We start from the raw sequence: 6,273 nt of genomic DNA on the forward strand, positions 1-6,273 counted from the left end.
AGACTGTGGCATTTACTAGAATGCTAAACACTGACTATCCTTGAGTAGCTCAGGCCTTTGTCATGCAGAGTGGTGAATGATGGGAGGGGTGAACAGCTTAAGAGAGGTCAGGCATGGAATGCAGGGGTGACGCTTGGCTCAGGTCTTGCTGGGCTGACTGGATGTGGGGGATGGTCTGAAAAAGGTGGGCAATCCCGTGTGCCACGCTGCAGAGAGGCATGAGCAGCAGCAGGACACATGTGATACATTGAGGGTGACTCCTAGCATGGGTAGGGCCTAGTGGGGCACGGGAATGTGGCTGGAGACCAAGGCGGGAGAGACAGGCCAAAACCAGATGGTAGGGACCTCCTGTCTAGGATGTGGCCTGTTTAAGTATTTTAAGCAGGGGAATGACACTCAATTTTTAAAAATTTTTTTGAGATGGAATCTCTCTTCGTCACCCAGGCTGGAGAGCAGTGGTATGATCTCAGCTCACTGCAACCTCCACCTCCTGGGTTCAAGCGATTCTCCTGCCTCAGCCTCTTGAGTAGCTGGGACTATGAGTGCCTGCCACCACGCCTGGCTAATTTTTGTATTTTTAGTAGAGATGGGGTTTCACCATGTTGGGCAGGCTGGTCTTGAATGCCTGACCTCAGGTGATCGGCCCGCCTCGGCCTCTCAGAGTGCTGGGATTACAGGCATGAGCTAATGCACCCAGCCTCAATTTCTGTTTTGCTAGTAGAATAGTCATTTTGAGGCCAGGCATGGTGGCTCAGGTCTGTAATCCCAGCACTTTGGGAGGCCAAAACTGGAGGATCACTTGAGGTCAGGAGTTCAAGACCAGTGTGGGCAACTTAGTGAGACCTTATCTCTACAAAAAATTAGAACAGAAAAGGAAAAGAATGGTCATTTTGGATATAGAGGATGGGTTTTAGGTGAGGCTTAGAGGCAGGAAAGCCAGTTAGGAAAAGATGGATTGCTTTGGTCCAGAGGAGATGGCGAGGATCTGGAGTGGAAAGGTAGGAGTGACATATGGAGGTTTAGAAAACAGAATCAACAGAGGCATGCATGCTGAACATTCGTTATTCGTGACAGCTTTGAGTCTGCATCAGAAATGCCGCTTAGCTGGAATGGTGGAATGAGGCCTCTGTAATCCAATCCTCCATAAAAGCAGTGAAAACACTGGCAAAATGGTCAAAATCAACTGTCAGAACGCAAAATTAACGGAAGGTTGCGACACTCTGAGGAGCATTTATCTGTGAACAACTGTGGAACCTCTAACTCAGCCTCCTCCCATTCTCTTCTCCCCAGCTCTCTGGTAACCATGGAAACCAGCTGTCTTATAACCATGGTAGCTGGGAAAGCCAGCAGCCTAGCAGCCACTGGAGGGGACACATCAAGGCTGGAGCTCCTCAGCAAGGCCTGGCTGCAGAGTTCGTCACTCTCGGACCTGTCCCACTTACTGAGCTTGCCATTGTATGAGCTAGCTCAGTGGGAAAACCCTGTTTCTGAAAGAGAGACTGTCAGTTGAGAATTCTGTGTCCAGCAAAACCGTCCTTTGAAAATAGAGAAATTGGCTTGGCGTGGTGGCTCACACCTGTAATCCCAAAACTTTGGGAGGCCAAGGTGGGTGGATCATCTGAGGTCGGGAGTTCGAGACCAGCCTGGCCAACATGGTGAAACCCCGTCTCTGCTAAAAATACAAAAATTAGCCAGGCGTGTTGGCACACGCCTGTAATTCCAGCTACTCAGGAGGCTGAGTCATGAGAATCGCTTGAACCTGGGAGGCGGAGGTTGCAGTGAGCCAAGATTGTGCCACTGCATTCCAGCCAGGGCAACAGAGCAAGATCCTGTCTCAAAAAAAAAAAGAAATTAAGATATTTCCAGGTAAACAATAAACAGAGGACATTTGTTGCTTTAGCCAACCTCCCTTATAATACATACTGAAAGGAATGCCTCAGGCTGGAATGAAAGGACACTAGGTGGTAGAATACGTGAGGAAATAAAGAACAGCGGTGAAGACAGCTACATATGTAAAGTTAAAAGACAATGTAAGTAGACTTTTGTAACTTTTAGTCTCCTGTCTTTTTTTCTTTTTTTTTTTGAGACAGAGTCTCCCTCTGTCGCCAAGGCTGGAGTGCAGTGGGTCTGATCTTGGCTCACTGCAGCCCCCACCTTCCGGACTCAGGTGATTCTCCTGCCTTAGCCTTTTGAGTAGCTGGGATTACAGGCTCCCGCCACCAGGCCCAGCTAATTTTTGTATTTTTAGTAGAGACAGGGTTTTGCCATGTTGGTCAGGCTGGTCTTGAATTCCTGACCTCAGGTAATCCACCTGTCTTGGCTTCCCAAAGAGCTGAGATTACAGGCGTGAGCCATCACGCTTGGCCCCTATCTGCCTTAAAAGACAACTGTACAAAGTAATAATTATAAAGCTGTTTTGATAGGCTTATAACATATAAAGGTGTAATTTGTATGACAATTATAGCACAAAAGAGAAGTGAGGGGAGAGCTTTATTGGAGCAACATTTCTCTGCACTATTAGAATTCGGTTTGTATTAATCAAAACTGGATTGTTTTAAGTTAAGGTGCTAATTGGATGGGCACGGTGGCTGACACCTGTAATCCCAGAGCTTTGGGAGGCCGAGGTGGGTGGATCACTTGAGGTCGGGAGTTTGAGACCAGCCTGGTCAACACGGCAAAACCCCGTCTCTACTAAAAATACAAAAATTAGTTGGGCATGGTGGCATACTTGGATATAGGCCAGATGTAGTGGCTCATGCCGCCTGTAATCCCAGCACTTTGGGAGACCAAGGTGGGAGGATTTCTTAAAGCCAGGAGTTGGAGAGCCTGGGCAACAAAGTGAGACCCCGTCTCTACAAAAAAAAAAAAATTAGCCAGGCCCAGAGGTATGCCCTTGTAGTCCCAGTTACTTGGGAGACTGAGACAGGAGGATTGTTTAGCCTGGGAGTTTGAGGCACAATGAACTATGATCACGCCACTGCACTCCAGCCTGGGTGACAGAGCAAGACATTGTCTCTTAAAAAAAAACTTGGAGATAAATGCAAATAAAAACACAGCATTCCAAAAATTATACACTGCAGTGAGAGCAGGGCTTGGGGGAAATTTATAACTGTAAATACCTACATTAAAAAACATCTCAAATCATTAACCTATGTTTCACCTTAAGACACCAGAAAAAGCACAAACAAAACCTAAAACAAGAAGGAAGAAAATAACAAAGATGAGAACAAAGATTGGTTATTTGAAAAGATCATCAAAATTGAGAAACTTCGTGAGACTGACTGAGATAAAAAGAAGACTCAGATTGCTAAAAGCAAGAATGAGAGGGGAGATTATTATTCACCTTACAGAAATAAAAAGGATTATAAGAGAATTCCATGAATAATTGTGTAACAAAATATTAGATAACTTAGTTGAAATGGACAAATTCCTAGAAAGTCGTGACCGAAGCTAACTCAAGAAGAAATAGAAAATCTGAATAGTTGCTAACTTTGGCAGCACATATACTAAAATTGGAACAATACAGAGACTAGCATGGGCCTTGTGTGAGAATGACACACAAATTTGTGAAGCATTCCATAAAAGAAAACCCGAATAGACTTATAATAAGTAAATAGATTGAATTAATAATTTAAAAACTTGTCATGGCCGGGTGCAGTGGCTCATGCCTGTGATCCCAGCACTTTGGGAGGCTGAGGTACTCGGATCACTTGAGGTCAGGAGTTCTAGACCAGTCTGGCCAATTTGGTGAAACCCCGTCTCTACGAAAAATACAAAAATTACCCAGGTGTGGTGGTGCACACTTGTAATCCCAGCTACTTGGGAGGCTGAGGCAGAAGAATCTCTTGAACTCAGGAGGTAGAGGTTGCAGTGAGCCGAGATCGCACCATTGCATTCAAACCTGGGCAACAAGAGCGAAACTCCATCTCAAAGGAAAACCCAAAAACTGAAAAACAAAAAAAATCTTGTCTCAAGAATAAGCTCTGGGCCAGGTGGCTTCTCTAGAAAAGTCACACTTATTGAGCTTGTCATTATTTGAGTTCTACCAAACACTTAAAGAATTAATACCAGTCCTGGCCAGGTGCAGTGGCTTATGCCTATAATCCCAGCACTTTGGGAGGCTGAGGTGGGTGATCATTTGAGGTCAGGAGTTCAAGACCAGCCTGGCCAACATCTCTACTAAAAATGCAAAAATTAGATCTGAGTGTGGTGGCATGCACCTGTAGTCTCAGCCACTTGGGAGGCTGAGGCAGGAGAATTGCTTGAAACCGAGAGGCAGAGGTTGCAGTGAGCTGAGATCACATCACTGCACTCCAGCCTGGGCGACAGAGCGAGACTCTGTCTCAAGAAAAGAATTAATACCAGTCCTTTACAAACTCTTTGGAAAAATAGGAGAGAATACTTAACTCATTCTATAAGGCCAGTATTATGCTGATATCAAAACTAGACAAAGACATGACAAGAAAGGAAAATTACGGGCCATTATAATGAGCATAGAAACAAGAATCTTCAACCAAATTCTAGCCATTGAATCTAGCAACAACATGTAAAAAAGATTATACAGGCCGGGCGTAGTGGCTCACACCTGTAATCCCAGCACTTTGGGAGGCCGAGGCGGGTGGATCACGAAGTCAGGAGATGGAAACCAGCCTGGCCAACATGGTGAAACCCGGTCTCTACTAAAAATACAAAAATTACCCGGGCATGGTGGCATGTGCCTGTAGTCCCAGCTACCCAAGAGGCTGAGGCAGGAGAAGCGTTTGAACCCGGCAGGCGGTGTTTGCAGTGAGCTGAGATCACGCCACTGCACTCCAGCCTGGGCGACAGAGAGAGACTCTGTCTCAAAAAGAAAAAAAAAAAAGGTTTATACACCAGATTCAAGTGAGAATTGTCCCAGGAATGCAAGGTTGGTTTAACATCTGAAAATCAATCAATGTAATACTTCATATTAATACCATAAAGGACAAAAAAATACCTGGTCATCTCCATAGATGCAAAAAAGAACAGGATTGGAGGATTCACATGCTGATTCCAAAACTTAATACACAAATGATTAAGACAGTATAGTACTAGTATAAGGACAGATGCATAGATACTGAGATAATGAGAGTACAGAAGTAAACCTTTACATTTTTGGTGACTTGATTTTCAGCAGGAGTGCCAAGACAATTCAGTGGTGGGGGAAAAGAATAGTCTTTTAAACAAATGGTGCTGGGATGACTGGATCTCCATGTAAAAGTATGTAAATGGACTCCTACCTTACACTATGCACAAGAAATAACGCCATGTATCGTAAACCCAACTGTGAGAGCTAAAACTATGAGACTCCTATCAAAAAAAATAGGAGTAAGTTTTTGTGACTTTGGAATATGTTTTTTTTTTGTTTTTTTTTTTGACATAGTTTCGCTCTGTCACCAGGCTGGAGTGCAGTGGCATGATCTTGTTTTACTGCAACCTCCACCTCCCAGGTTCAAGTGATTCTCCTGCCTCAGCCTCCTGAGTAGCTGGGGCCACAGGCCTGTACCACCATGCCCAGCTAATTTTTGTGTTTTTTGTAAAGATAGGGTTTCGCCGTGTTGGCCAAACCCCATTCACTTGCCTCGGCTTCCCAAAGTGCTGGGATTACAGGCGTGAGCCACTGTGCCTGGTCTGGAATATGATTTCCTAGGTGACGACAAATATGCAAATAACAAAAAAAAAGTTAATTTGGACTTCATAATGTGTGCTACAAAATACTATTTAGAAGGTGAAATGGCAACCTGAGAATGAGAGAAAATATTTGAAAACCATGTACCTGATAAAGGGCTTGTTATCTAGAATATATAAAAAACTTCATGAAGACAACTAAAAAATTGATGAAGTGTTAGAGGCCGCGGGTGTGGTGGCCATACCTGTAATCCCAGCATTTTGGGAGGCTGAGGTAGGTGGATCCCCCGAGGTCAGGAGTTCAAGACCAGCCTAGCCAACGTGGTGAAACCCCGTCTGTACTAAAATACAAAAATTAACTGGCTTGGCCGGGCGTGGTGGCTCACGCCTGTAATCCCAGCACTTTGGAAGGCCGAGGCGGGCGGATCACGAGGTCAAGAGATCGAGACCATCCTGGCTAACACGGTGAAACCCCGTCTCTACTAAAAATACAAAAAATTAGCCGGGCGAGGTGGCAGGCGCCTGTAGTCCCAGCTACGCAGGAGGCTGAGGCAGGAGAATGGCGTGAACCCCAGGGGGGCGGAGCCTGCAGTGAGCCGAGATTGCGCCACTGCACTCCAGCCTGGG

General features: G+C 45.3%; 1 non-coding gene across 1 annotated transcript; it reads left to right on the top strand.

Annotated features, from left to right (window-relative positions):
• The first annotated feature begins 3,482 nt into the window (after positions 1-3,482).
• On the top strand, positions 3,483-3,586 carry LOC116463891 (U6 spliceosomal RNA). The gene has a single exon (XR_004246807.1). It is a non-coding gene; the product is annotated as a U6 spliceosomal RNA (small nuclear RNA).
• Positions 3,587-6,273: the final 2,687 nt, after the last annotated feature.

This window comes from Hylobates moloch, unplaced genomic scaffold (assembly GCF_009828535.3).
Source record: "Hylobates moloch isolate HMO894 unplaced genomic scaffold, HMol_V3 SCAFFOLD_76, whole genome shotgun sequence".
Taxonomy (NCBI): Eukaryota; Metazoa; Chordata; class Mammalia; order Primates; family Hylobatidae; genus Hylobates; species Hylobates moloch.